Below are 15712 nucleotides of genomic sequence, written 5' to 3'. Positions count from 1 at the left end.
AAGAGGGAGGGAGGAAGGAAGGAAGGAAGAAATGTCTTTAGTAGTGTTTACTAGGGTAAACACATGAAAAGGGAGGGAGGGAGGACAGAGTCACAATGGATGGAGGCGAGGAGAGAAACTGCTTCCCTGTGAGGAGGGGGAGGTGGCATGAGAGCTATGCAGAGACAAAGACTCAAACTTTTTTCACTTTATCTGAAGCCAGAAAGCCATGAGCATCTTTAAATGTTGACTAAAGGAAAAAAACAAAAAAGGGCAGGAGAAAGATATCAAGTTCCTGGAATAGGTTGAGGAAAATAGATAAAAATGTCTTTCTGAAGTTTGGGAGAAGGCTAATTGGGACATGGGATTTCAGCTTTAACCCCCCCTCCCCTGCCCGCCTTTCTTCCCTCCCTCCCTCTAGCTCCTTCCTTTCTTCCTTTCTTTCTTTCTGTTTTCTCAGCAGCAAGGATATTTATTACCCAGATTCATCTTCTCTGGATCTGACAAAGGCCTACAGCAAGCAGGAGGAAAAGGGAAATCTGTGCTAGGGTGAGTTGGTAAGTGCTGATTGGGCAGTTTAGCCAGTGCAGCTAAATAGTGAGTTTTTATTGCTGGACCTTGGTGTTTACTCTCAGCAATGAGTCAGTGGCCAAATAAGGGAAGAGACTTTGGGGCTGGTTTTAGGAATAACAGTTTAGTCAGGAAGAGGGAAGGGAAAGGGCAAAAACAACAACAAAAAAGAAAAAGAAAAAAAAAAAAACCCCGAAACCAAAACAAAACAAAACAAACAAACAAGAAAAACCAAACAACAACAACAACAACAAACCAACCCTGTTTGCAGTGCTTGAGACAGCTAGAGAGCCCTTCATTTCCACTTTTTTTTTTTTTTTTTTTACTGTGGGTCACTGGGTGCTGGGTAAGTGGTAGTCGTTCTCTCTGGCTGCATCCTGCTGATTCTTGAGTGTCACTGTTAGGGATCCAAGGAAGCTGGAATGTTGGCCAAGGCCTGGAATAGCAGGCTGTGGCGGCCAATGTCCAGGCTCTGCAGGACCATCTGGTGAGAGACGTGTAGGGAGCATCAGAGTAGTTAGTGCGGCTGGACTGTCTGAGGCTAGCCACTTTGGAGCTGTCTAGGATACAGATTCCAAGGGGCTCTCTGGGCTTTTCAAGTTGCTGGAGCAGTCTGTATTTGATTTGAAGTCTGCAGGGACAGAGGGTAAAGTGAAGGAGTTGAGGGGGAATGTTTATCTTGGAGTACATTGGAAATGTTTAGGCCCATGGTCTTGGTAGATGGGGAAGGAGGGTCCCAAAACCAGGGAAAGGGGGAGAAATCCCACCCTCAGGAATGGACAGGTGAGCAAATTCAGAGTGTCGGGTGACCCTCTCTTAGACCTGTGACAAGTGGATTCAAGCTGATTTCCTGAGGCTTATAAGAAATTTTTAAGTTTACAGAAGAGAGAAAAGTTTTTGATATGTTAGCATTACCATTGTTTGTAACCTGTCCTAAAATTCTTATTGTAGAAAGGATAGTAGATTTATGTTTTTTAGTTCTAGGAAAATTTTGGAGTTCCAAACAAAAGCATTGAGTAGGAAAGAAATCTGAAACAACTCTTCATATACATATTAAGATATTCTTTACTTGTAAATTTTGATTTAATAGCTTTACAGCCTGATGCCACAGGCCCCACTCTCCTCTCCTCCAATCCCACACTCATGATACCTTCTTCCCTTTCCCCTCTCCTTCTTCTTAGAGAAGGGGAGGCCCCTAAACTCTTCATACATCTGAAACCACTTTTATCAGCATTAAATTTCTAATATGACAAACTCACAATTTAACTGCATCTTCTAATGGTGACACCTCTAGTAGAGCAGAAATTTCAGCCTCATTAAGAAGAGATACAATTTCCACTTTTATTTCTCTCTGCTCTCCTTCTCCTACCTTGCTCCCTCTCTTCAACCACTTCCTCCATCTGTTCTGTTTCACCTTCTGAATGATATTTAAGTATCCTACCTTTGGCCTTCTTTGTTACTTATCTTCTTTGGTTCTGTGCATTGTAGTATGTTTATCCTGTACTAGATGGCTACAATCCAGTTATAAGTGAGTACATACCATGTGTGTCTTTCTGGGTCTGGGTTACCTCACTCACAAGGATCTTCTCTAGTTCCATCCATTTGCTGGCAAATTTCATGTTTTCCTTGTTTTTAATAGCTGAGTAGTGTTCCATTGTGTAAATGTACCACAATTTCTTTATCCATTCTTCAGTTGAAGGACATGTGGGTTGTTTCCAGTTTCTGGCTATTATGAATAAAGCTGCTATGAACATAATTGGCAAATGTCCTTGTTATATGATGAGGCATCTTTTGAGTATATGCCTAGGAGTGGTATGACTGGGCTTTCAAATAGAGCTATTCTCAATTTTCTGAGAAAGCTCCAGATTGGTTTCCAAAGTAGTTGTACAAGTTTGTACTTCCTCCAGCAATGGAGGAGTGTTGCCCTTCCTCTACATCCTCGCCAGCATGTGCTGTCCCTTGAGTTTTTGATCTTAGCCATTCTGATGGGTGTAAGATGGAATCTCAGAGTTGTTTTCATTTGCATTTCCCTGATGGCTAAGGATGTTGGACATTTCCAGAAGTGGTTTGAAACAGATACTGAGACTCACATCTAACCATTGGGCATAGCGGAGAGAGTCTTGTGGAACAGTGAGGGGAAGGATAAAAGGACCTAGAGGTGGCAAGAGCTCCAGAAGAAGAAAAACAGAGCCAACTAACTAGGGTCCAGTGGAAACTGAAGCACCAACCAAGGACCAGGCATAGACTGGATCAAGTCCTCTACGCAGAGGCAGTCGCTGGGTAGCGCAGGCTTCATGTGGGTTCTCTAGTAAGGGGAGTGGGGTGGGGGTGGGAGGGAGGTGCTGTCTCTGACATGGACTCTGTTGCTCGCTTTTTGATCACTTCCCCCTGGTGGGCCTGCCTTGCAAGACCACAGGGGAAGAAGATGTGCTCAATCCTGATATGATCTGATGAGCTGCGATGGGTGGGTAGGGGGTCTCCCCTTTTCTCGGGAATAGAGAAGGGTATGGAGGAAGAGAGAGGTGGGTGGGGCTGGGAGGAGAGAAGGGAGGCACTACAACTGGGACATTAAAATGAATGAATAAATAAATAAATTAATTAGTAATTTTAAAAAGAGGAGACAAAATATATGCGGGAAGAATCTAGTGGCCCTTCTAGCATTTAGTCGTAAGTGGTCATCTGCTCTTTGTAAACAGAGCCATCACTAACTCTTGTCTCTCTCAAGCTGCCTCTTTCATAGTGATGGTGTTGTCTCATGGGCTGGACTGTACACTGAAAGTACTATGCTTTAACATAGATGTGGGATTATATGCTTTAAGTCTTTTGTAGAATTTTCTAGATATTTCGCTGTACATTATTGGTGTCTACCATTTTTTTTTTGTTCTTATGACCATAAGTAAAATAATAAGTGGCTCCTTTTTCCCATGATCCCACAAGAATGAAATCCAGACACATCATTGTTTTATGAACTCTAATGTGCTTCTTCGGTCACTCTGTAACTGTCTTCTCAAGGATGGCAAAATGATATGATTCACAATCTTTCTTTCTACATCCAAAATGTACTTTCCTGTCATTTCACAGGATGTATATTTTTGGGACAAATGCATATGTCTCTCTGTGTGTTTAAAGTTTGTTCCCAGTTCCTTTCCAGGAATTGAGGACATGCTATGGAAGGTGGATTCCTTATGTGTATTTAAAATCTCTATCACTTCTTTCAGACCATTTGGGTACCACACATGAAAGCAGAAAGTATTTTGATCATGAGTTTATCTTTCCTAAGTACAGGTAAAAAAAAAAAAATAGCCATAAATAGAAGTGACACTTTCACTTTGATAGATTAAAAATGCGAACTGAAGCTATGTGGTGTCACATGCAAATACAGTACAAGCACTTAGAAAGCTGAGGCAGGAGGATTGTGTGCTCATGGCCAGTCTGAACTACAGCTAGATCCTGAAAAAGAAAGAAAAAAAAATGAAAGGAAGGAAGAAGAAAGCAAGAAAGCTTTCATTGAAATGTGTATCAGTATTATTAAGTGATTTGAAACTTTGCTTTAATGTTAAAACTGAGGCACATAAACTCTAGGTGACATTTGCTGGTTCACTTAAGGTCAGCAGCAGCACAGTTAAAATTCTGTGAGATGTCGACAGACATGTTTTCAAAGTATATAGTTCTACTCTGTTTAAAAGTGAAAACATAAAATACAAACATGTGCTGGGTCTTACAATGCCTATTACCCGACTAAATTCTTCTTGAGGTGTCCTCTAAGCAAACTGAAGTGACTTACATCCATTGGTAACGTCTGAGGAGTCGAGACACAAACATTTCCAGAGGAGTCTTTCAGATTGGCCAACAATCTCTCTTGCTCCTCGGAAGTTTCACTATAGCCAATGACTTTGCAGTTCCTTTATTTCCCTGAAACAATGCCATGCGCTATCATAAGAATTCAATCTGTTCTGATATTATTGCGTAGGAATATTCATCAGACCCAAGCTTAGACACGATCAAGTCTATTCTCTTCAGAGCCTTTCACACTGCTCTCTCCTCTGAACTCATCCCTGCTATGGCTGTGTCCCCTAGAAAGGCATTTTTAGTCGCATAGACTTTAAGCAGCTGCTTGCTTTATTCATCCATTCATTTTATCCACAGGGATCGTGTTCTCTGCCTTAATTTCTCTCCCATTACTTTGGTTCCTGTGAGACTTTGCTCCGGAGCTCCTGGGGCAGTGGGAGTGGCTAGCTTTGGTGTGGATCCAGCTAAACTCCTTACATGGAGATAGCATATTTCTGTGGTGGGTATGCCTGTAGTCCAACCACCAGGAGGATGAAGCAAGGGGAGTGCCGCAAGTTCAAGACCAGTCACAGCTATGCAGTGATTATCAGAACAGACGGGGTTGCAGAACAAGGCCCTGTTGAAAACCTTAGTCTTGAAAATGCGATTTTACAACATATGTTCCTTACAAGTAAAAGGTACCTAGCAGATTCAAGTCTCTGTGATGAGGAGGAAAGGAGAGAAGGAAGCTGCACTTTCTTCTGTCTCCTTTGAAAGTGAATATGATTGAATTCTAAAACTGGGTGTGCAGCAAAAATTCAAAGGCAAGAGTAGAAGTTCAAAGTGTAAACAATATAAAATTTTGGCAAGATAGGAGCATTTTGGAAACAAAAGTAGTTTAGAATGGTTGGATTTGCCACGGTTGTTCAAAATATTTTATCTCCTGATCTAAAAGAAAGTTGCAGTATTGTTGATATGTTTAGCATTGGCCAGATGGGGCCAGACTAAACAGCCTTTAGCCATTTTATGAATAGCGAGTAAATTGCAGGATGGAGATCTTAGGCTTAGCATAGAAAACAGGTGTTTGCACATAGCTTCTGTTTTATTTCACTGCCACGAAAGTCTTGGTTAGTTAATGTTTCGAAAACTAAAGGTAACTTGGAGATTGACAAGGAGCAACACCATGAGGTCTCTTCCAGCTTTTCAAAACCCATAATGTGATGCAATGAAATGGTGTTCGGGAACTTGCCCAACAATCCACTCCAGTTGCACATCTGTCCCTCTCTCATGCTTGCCCAACACTGCCCATATCCATGGAAAAGGGGCCTTTAGTGTAAATATTTCTAAGTTTAAAAGGAGACCCATTCCAGGCTTCAGTTTTAGGCACTTTTCACTACAATTTAAAAGCCACTGTCAACCAAGTCAACAGCAATTTAACTACTTCCTACTTATAGAGACTATGCCAAGTCATGCAGCTCTAACATAGGAATATGTTGTTCCAACTTGACTCTCATGAGCACATTTGGGGAGCTATCCAGGACAGCATCTTCACTGAATCACTGCAGAAAGCTCCATATTTGTCCTGCCAGAGACTGTTGGCTGCAAGCTTATGACTGAGCCTTGGTCACAACCCCCTAGAAATGCTTGTGATTTGGGAAATGAAGTTTCAGGACCCACCTGATCTACTGAAGTTAAGATGTCAAAATTCATTTTCATAGGGTGGAGCATTTGCTTTCTTGCTTTGAAAAGCAACTGTTTCCGGTATGAACCTCTAGGATGATTTCCTCACGAATTCTTGATGACTAAAATCTAAAGGTAAGGGCGAAAATCTTTAAAGAGCAGTGCTTTTTAAATGATAAAGTTCCTTTTTGGAGTTAGATATTCAACATTCCAGTTTAATAAACTATGTAACAAAACACTCCCATATTTATGAAAAAAAGCTCTTTATGAGTCAAATGTTGTGTTTTAGCCACTTTCATTTGTGGCTAAACATAGTGAAACATTAGTATCTAATGTATACAGGTAGGTTTTACTTAAATTTATCCATAAAAAGAGACTTACATTAAACAATCTCCTTGGGGCTGGAGAAATTATAAGAAGTTGTACTGTTCTTGCAGAGGACCTGTGTCCACTCCTCAGCTTCCATGTCAGACAGTGCACAGCCATTCGCAACTCCATCTCCAGAGCATCCAAAGCTCTCTGCTGGCCTCTTCTGACACCTACATTTTTGTGCACACACTCATCCACAGACAGACTGGCACACACACACACACACACACACACACACACACACACACACACACTCACAAATATATTTTAAAAAATGTTTGGTCTCTGTCAGAAACAAACCTCAGCTAGTTGAATAAAGAAAGACAATTTTTCAATATTAATAAAATAAAAATTAATAATTTGTTCCTGCTATGTAAAATTATTTAAGTCTCAAGAGATCCCTTGGCTGGCTGGGTTTTGTATAAAAATAAATTTCAGCTGTAATATTAGGCTTACATGTCTACAATTCTAAATTTTCCATTTAAAAAAATAATTATAAAATTAAGAAATCCCATCAGGGGTGCAGTGGTATACACATGTAATCCCAGCACTTGAGGAGGCAGAGGCATGCAGATTTCTGAGTTCAATGCCAGCCTGGTCTGCAAAGCAAGTTCAGGATAGCCAAGGCTACACACACAAAAAAACGCTGTCTCAAAAAGAAAACAGTAACAACAAAAAATAAGAAATCCCACCATCCAGTTATATTTATTAACAATAAAGTTGTTCATTTTTCTGTAAAACTGAATTTATAAGTCTTTCTCTTGCCTATTCAGTATATGCTCCAATTGCCTCCATTAATTAGATTTATAATAACTATACCCATGACCCAGTGTTATTTCTTTTTCTTTTAAAAATTAGTATATTTTTATGATTTAAAAATGTTCAAATTCAAATACATTTTGATCATATTTTCCCTTCCCACGTCCCTCCACACCCTCTCCTGCTTCATACCCACTCAAGTTTATATTCTTTCTAAAAAATGAACCCAACACAAGATCTCAAAATCAAGAAAACAAAATAAAACCACATCCAAAAAAAAGAAAAGCAAAACAACAAATCCCACCAAAGTGTAACCAAATAAACACACACACATACGCGCGCATGCGAACACACACACACACACACACACACACACACACACGGACGCACGCACCCACGCACCCACGCATGCACGCACGCGCGCGCGCACGGTGGAGTTCATATGCTATATGTTTTGATCAATTACTCCTAATCACGAAGCTTGTCCTGGGGTACTTGATAAACCCAGTGCCACTCATCAAAGTTGGGCAAAACAAAGAGCCCAAGGGAAGGCAAAACAATCAGAGACCCAGTCATTTTTTCACCTAGGAATCCCATAAAAACACAAAGCTAGAAGCCAGGATCTATGCACAGAGGACCAGATGTAGACCTGTACGCTCTCTGTCCACTCTAGTTCTCACCTGAAGAGCATCCTCTTCTCCGGGAGATTGGAGGGGAGCAATCTGATGGAGACATACCATTTAGGGCTGAATCGTGCAAGGTTTCTTACTCTCTGTGTAATGTCTGGCCATTGGTGGGCACAAATTTATAACACTTTAGCCATTGTGGGAAAATTTACTGATACAAAGGCATCATTTGTTTTTGCTTAGTAAGTTCAACTCATATTTTGGTTTTGTTCTCAAGAATCTAATAGATGACACTGTGAATTTTCAAAATTGGCTATAGTGTAGCTGGTTTCATATTTTTGAACACATGATGAGAAACTGATTAAAATAATATAGGTCCTTACTAAAGCGTAGATAAAAAGCTGTCCTTGATTAATATGGCATTCCCATATGTGACTGTCGTCCCATGTGAATATACTAAAACAAAATATACTGAAATACTGTTTACACCATTATATGTGAAGTATGGCTGTTATAAATCATCACACAATCCTTCTTACCACTCAGGCCTTTAGCCCAGAACCAAAAAGAAGAAAATTAAGATGAGAGGAGTTCAAACTTGACCCTTCAACTTTCAGCTGAAGATGGAGGCGATGACTCAGTGGGTGAGGGAGCTTGTAGTGAGAGTCTGCAAGCCTGCATTGGATCCCGAGAACTCATGGTCAAGGCTGGGCATGGCAGTGTGCCTCTGTGGCCCAGTGCTGGCGTGGAGGTAGAGGGGACCGTGAGGACTCACTGGCCAACCAGCTTAGTCCCCAAATGGCAAACTCAGGTCTCAATATGTGCTGGAGAGAGAGAAAAGAAGACATCTTTGGCGTTCATGTCAACCCATCTAGATGAGTATACCTGCATATGTTTACACATATTCCTAAGACACACACTGTGGGGACCCATGCCATGTCAGAAATCCTGTGCTTAGGCTGCATGCTGTGACCTTCGAGTTGCTGACCTTTACCTCACCACGAGTCTTGTGTTCTAGGCTATCCTTGCACTATTTACCTTTGAAAGAAGTAGAGAAGTCTCAACTTGGAACCACCCAGAGGATCTAGGAAGTTCTTACAAGGAACTACTCAGAGAACTAGGAAGTTCTACAGGGAGCGATTTAGGCTATGGTACTCTTTCCTGGGGGCTAGGGTGAGTGAGATAAGGATAGATCCTATTGACCTTGCCCTATCTATGTTCCTGATAGTGAATCTTGCTCAGAAATTTCCTGACTTGATTTGTTATTTCTCGTGTCTCTGTATCCTACTTTCAATCCCCACTCCCTCTTTCAGGTGAACCCTGATTCAATTTTTCCCATGGGCTGGGACCTGACAACACACACACACACACACACACACACACACACCTGCATACATGGCCTGCCTGTTTGTCAGATAATTTTTGACTTACCGTCTCAATGTTGAGAAAGTTAGTGCTAATTTTTCAGAGCACAGTCGGAGGTGCTGAAGAGCTGGTTCAGTGGTTAAGAGCACAAGCTGCTTTTCCAGAGGACTCAAGCTTGCTTTGCAGCATGTTAAGTGGCTCATAAACATCTGTAGTTCCAGCTCCGCGTGCTCTTGGGCTAATTTCTAGCCCTGGTAGCCACCTGGATTCATCTGCACAGATCTGGCACACACACACTCATACACACAATTAAAACTAAAGTGTGTCTTTGAGAGAGCACTGCTTTCGTTTTTCTGTCCTAATATGTAAACAACATTTCTCCTTCTTTTATTGCCTAGTACTAAACTACGGGTTTGGTGGGATACTACTTAAGTTCAAGATAAGGCAAATGAGCTTACAGGTTTTTCTAAATTTTCATCTTCTAGAAATGAATCTACATTTGACTTCTATGGAAATCTGATTGAGTTGAACACCATCAAGTTATGTAACACAGATGACATATAGCCTAGGTGTTCAGAAAACTGAGAAATATATGTGGGTCAGAATGATGACAGCTAAAATCACAGCGAGTCCCTGGACTGAGCTGGGGAGCTCAGGGGGAGAGTGTGTGGCCGGATGTTGCAAGAAGGCAGGGGTGTGATACAGGATGGAAAAATAACAAATGAGCAAACAGTCTAGAGAGACGTGAGGACACCTTTCTCACAAAAGCTCTTAGTAATGGGCTTTGAATTTGATCCCACATAGAGAAAGAAACAGGAGGAGATCCCTTTAAAGAGGAAAGTTGAATTCTAAGCCACTCATGAACATGTTTCAAACTTCCCTGTCGGTGAATGTTTTTATTTTTCTCATGACATCACTAGGTCTAATCACTGGAACAACCCTTCTACATAGTGAATATTTTTTCCTATTTTCTGTCATGGATACACACTATAATTGACCATTATTATCAATGAAAATACAATTTTTTCTTGGTTCAAAATAGAATAATTCTTGGTTGACAATTTGAGAATGTGATTTGTAATGTAAATATAATTTAAACTGATCTTTTAAGGTTTTTTTTGTTCTTCTGGTAGTGGTGGTGGTGGTGGTGGTGGTGGTGGTGTGTGTGTGTGTGTGTGTGTGTATGTGTAGTGTATGTGTGTATGTGTGTCTGGTATATGTGCACATGTGTGTGCATGCATATGTAGATGACACAGGAGGATGTTAGTGACTTCATCTATCACTTTCCACTATATTCCTTTGAGTCAGGGTCTCTCATTAAGCTTGGAATGAGTCAAGCACTTTGGAAGGCCCAGTGATCACCCTCTGTCTCCCTCAAACAGTGCTAGGATTACAAGTCCCAGTACAACCATGCCCAACTGCTTATGTGGTTGCTGGGATCTGAACTTGGTCCATATGCTTGCAGAACCAGCAGCCTTACTCACTGAGCCACCTCCCCAGTTCCTAAAATAATGATAAAACAGAGCAAAATTTCCTTTGCAAGACTCAATACAATATAAACAATCCCATTTTTTGTACTTTCTGAAAATGACAGATTTTCATGCTCACAATGTAAATACAAAGCACTCAAACTCAGCCACTGCAGAAAATGCTCAAGACCTTCCAGGCATAACAAATAACAGCAACACAGAGAAGAACACAGCTTCTTTCTGCATCAAGAACCAGAGTTGCATCATGTCTGGAGGCATTGGTGCAGTAATTGTGCAGAATATCCAAGGCACTGAACTGTATGAATACCATGTAAAAATAGGAACATTTATACTCTTGAATTATGAAACCTTGGGTGCATGAACATTTTCTCATTCAATCTACCAAATTTGTGCCAGTACCTAAAATCACTACTAGGATACAACTATGAACCATTTCTATGTTATCCTATTAAAATTCAAAATTTCACAAGACTCAGGAACATAGTTAAATCATTTTTTTTGCTCCAAGTAATAAACATAAGTTTATAAAAATCACCATTAAACTTCTAGGCATTTGATCAAATCCTTGAATGTGGTGAAAAGTCATTGTAAAACACTTTTGAACTGAGTTGCATTTGAAAAGCAAGATCTTCATGCAAACTGAACACAGCAAATACAGATACAAAAGACAAGTTGCTCTATGTTCATTTTTTACAAATCTGAAGATCAAAACCCAAGCCAATACCAGATTTATTGAAAGGATTTATTAAGCACTTTGTACAACTTTCAGTACACGGTAGGTGCTGATGAAGTCTCTGCTCAAAGGTGGGTGGTTCTGAAATCACAAACTGTGGAAGTATCAAAATATCTTCCTACATTTTATGCCTCATGTACTGGAATAGAAATTGAAGCAGGTTTGGTTCCCTATAAAAGAAATCCATGAATTATTTATAATTGAGGATGGACCATAAAAAGGAATAACAGGGTACAGATATTCATAATTTGGTCATTTGCAATGGAAGCAGAGCATCAGATCTGTCTGCTTAAAACTAAAAGTTCTGTGATGAAGTTAGCACATGAATAAAGCAAAAGCCTAGTGAGTATTTTAATGTGCTATATATAGATATTAGTTAGTGTTGATATCAATAAGCTGCGATCAGCTTGGGCCTTCAGGTGCTTAGGTAGGGACCTAGCTAGTTCAAATATTGTACAAAGGAAGTAGCTCTCAATGGACTACTGCCAGTTGTGGGAAGCTCTGTTGGACAGGAATAACTGTGACATTAATGTCCTGGAAACATCCATGACCCAGATAGATCAACTATAGATTTTTCCAAGCCAGAGGAATTTCATTATACAGAGAGAGAACTAAGAGGTCAAAGAGAATTGATCATAGCTCATAGCTGAACAGTGAACCAGCTCCTAATACTCAGTTCTGACCCTTCTCATCAAGTACACGAGATGATGACATAACAGCAATGTTTCCCAAGACCACAGAGGCCACTGTGTGGGAGCGAGAAAACCGCACCCACCGCTTTAGAAGATGGACTCACCTTGACAATTACTGCGGAAGAGATCCAATGGAAAGAGTGAAGCACACTGTCAGGGGAACAGGGAAAATGTGTAAATCAACAGATTAAAAGAGGCAGCGGCACATGGCTAGATGTGAAAGCAACTGTCCATAGGTCAGTAAAGAAAATTGTATGCCAATTACCTGACTCCATGGATAACATATAAACAATATTTACGAGGTACCATACTGTCTATGAACAATCCCCTTACTAAATATGGATATAAACTGGTGTGAATGCTGTAAAAGGTTTGAGGGCAGGAAAATAAATGTCCTTCGTTGGCACAGGGACCAGGAATGATGACACTTAGAAGGTAGACCTTTACGAGAGACTGGGTAGACTGAATGAAAAGATTTTATGCGGCCTACAACAGTTCACTATATTAATACCTTCCCTTTTGAGAATGTGACGAAACTTATATAGTACAGAAAAATAGCCAGATCTAGGTAACGCTGTCCACCTGGTGTGAGCTGTGTAACCCACTTTTAAAATCTGAGCAGTGTCCTTCTGAAAAGTCATCTGAAAGAACTTCCTAATGGATTCTCCTCTGTGCAGGAGCAGGATCCTACATGAAAGCAGAGACAGGTTTTAGTAACCTAGTACTCTTGTTTCTTTCAGAGTCTCTGTGGGAAAGGCAGGCAGGCAGGCAAGCAGGGTGGAGCTGAATTCCAAAGGCCTGGAGCACTGACGCTGCTGTGCTCCTGGTGCTCCCTGTGGTTTCTGACCTTCAACAATGATTTTCTTAACATGCACAGCAGCGGCAGTAGAAACAACAGCCACAGCCACCGTTAATGAACACCCAGTGAGGCTGGATATTGCACGAATGAATGTTTAGCTGAGCTGAGTAAGGACGCTTGACAGACACCCTTTTCTTTACTAACTCATGCAGGGTTACTTAACTCTCAGTTGAAGGTTCTAAATTTATGAATTATAAATATGAATAGCATCTACTTTGGATAGTTAATTGAGTTAATATCAGAAACATGGTTAGAATATTCCTGGGCATGTTGTAAAGTGACAAATTATTATATCGTATAATTTTCAAAGCACAATTTAAAGCTAGTAGTTGCTCTTTTCTTTCCCAATTTACAGATAAGCATACTGAAACTCAAAAAAAAAATTGACTAACATGTTTAGGACTGTCGAGCTAGCGAGCGATAGAATAAGGGGCTTAAACCATCAAATGTTTTGCTTTTTAGCCACTCAACCACGCTGGCTCACCCTCAGCTCCAGCTAAACCACATAAACTTTTTTTTTTATTAGTTTTCTGTTGAACACATCAGGGATTTTCACATGTCTTTTCTTTTGCCTGTCTTGTTACTCCTCTATTTGACCGGCTTTATTAACTTTGTCAAGCTGGTGAAATTAAAATCACCCCGCACAGCCTGTTCAGTTGCCACTTTTTCCTCTCTCACCTTCCTTCTTCCACCTTCACAGAGTTAATTGCTTGTCTGTGTTGTTTTAGCACTTACCTCACTAATCTCCCTTACAACACTTATCACATTGTCTCAGTCTCTGTTGATGTCTTCAGTGTGAGATGATGAACTTCTTTGAAGCATAAAGTAAAGTTTATTTAAAATGATAGACTCTGCCAGGGCCTCCCAAGGATGCTCTCACCTAATCTTCTCAACAGCTCTAGAATTCATACTCTATTGTAATGCCATGTCTATTGATAAGCCAGAAAGGCAAAGTCACTTGGCAAAAACGGGGACATAATGAATGATTATCACATTATAGTTAGGTCTCAATGAAAAAAATGCTTAGTAAAAAGAATAGGAAATTCATTTTCATGGATAAAAGTCAACATTAAATCCAACAGTTTTTAGTGAAAGAAAATTGAAAAAATTTCTTCATCTATTTAATTGTTTTTTCTCTTTCTTGAGTCTATAAGAGGAAGCCATTGATTAGCTTTGGCTTCTTCAAGTTCAATTTTCAATCCAGCTTTAATGTGTGTTTTTTTAAAAATTACAATTTCTTACCCATGATTTAACAAATAGCTTTCTTCTTCATCTTATGATTGATCGTGAGTCCCCATATCAGTTAAATGCTTCAGTATCTTACTATCTATCAAAACCTCATAAAACATGTCCTGAATTACAATATCAGTTTTATGGCCTGTGTCTATACTCAGAGGATGATGTGTCCTGAGGCATCAGAAGGAGCTGGGAGCTGACTATGAGGGTCAGGTGTGAACTTCCAACCTCCAACTGACCTGAGACTCCCTGGAGGTCTGCTTGTACAGCCACTTTTAGGGAACCACATTCTCCTAGATTCCTCTTGGAGCCCTACAGGGTCTGCTGCTTGATGGACTTCCTGACTTGAGGAGAGGAAACTGGCTTTAAAAGCCTTTTAACCCAAAGGGTTTGAGCAGCTAACAGACAACATCCTTTTGTCAAAAAGAGATGCTGTATAAAGCTCCTTCCTATATTTAAAAACAAGGCCTTATTTATGTAACTTTTTTTTAAAGTTAGAGGCCTTTGGTTTTACTACTTATTTTTGGAATCTGTCTGTCACATTGCATTATAAGGCAAAATACTTGTCAATCTGGTTCAAGCCAAATGCCCCTATGTTGCTCCTTTTTTGTGTTTTTGTTTTTTTTTTTTTTTTAGTAACTTTTAACTTACTTGACTATTTTGACTTGTGGTAAAAACCAACTGGCCATTTAATAAGTTAGTTTCTTCAATCTACGCACTGTGAAAACTTTGGAGTGACACCTCAATTCTGAGCAATTCTATCATAAAGTTTCTGAAGGGCTAGGAAAGGTACAAAATCAACGGCATGTCCATAACTGAGAAGGATAATAGAATTTTCATTAATGAACAGATAATAAATCCTGTAATTTTCATTCAAAATATTCATAAAGTTCTGTTACCAAACACAAAAGTAATGTATTTTTTTTTCATGGAAAAACAAGTTCACAAGACTTGGAAATTATAAGTACCTCAGACTCCCACACATTATCTTGATTTTTAGTATCACCAGCCAGTATTTAAAAAATGAGTTATTATATTAGTTCTTTTTTCTTCTTAGCATGGCATTGATATAAGGTGGGATTTTGTGTGTAAACATGTTATACTCTATTCTACACATGGAATAAGATAGAATGAAAATCCCAGTTTGTTTAACGGTGAACATAGAGAAGTGAAGAGTATGGGTTAACTTCCCAGCAGTAACCAGAGGTGCAGCCTGTTAGTCAGCAGTAGTTAAATGACTTGGCTGAAAGGTGTACGTCTGCATAATTGGCATATAATTCATTGTGCTTGTAACGGAAATAACTGTTGGAGTCCAAACCAACTTTTTAGCTATAGGGCACTCAGAAGTTGTATTTTCAACCCTATAAAAAAGCAGTAGAACTCTTACAGGGGAAGCACACTTGAATCATGAAAACACACCTCAGTTCACATATTATTTCTGTCTTTGGTTGGCACCAGGAAAGACCTCCCTATAGTAATGACTAAGATGCAAAGGGCAGGTCTGTCATTTGACTGCACTTTACTCAGACATCTTCATGGTAATTTAAGACACGTATGACCATATGCCACAGCAAAAAAGACTCATC

The sequence above is a fragment of the Acomys minous genome (assembly GCF_964271855.1).
Source record: "Acomys minous genome assembly, chromosome: 6".
Taxonomy (NCBI): Eukaryota; Metazoa; Chordata; class Mammalia; order Rodentia; family Muridae; genus Acomys; species Acomys minous.
This window is presented reverse-complemented; position numbering follows the sequence as displayed.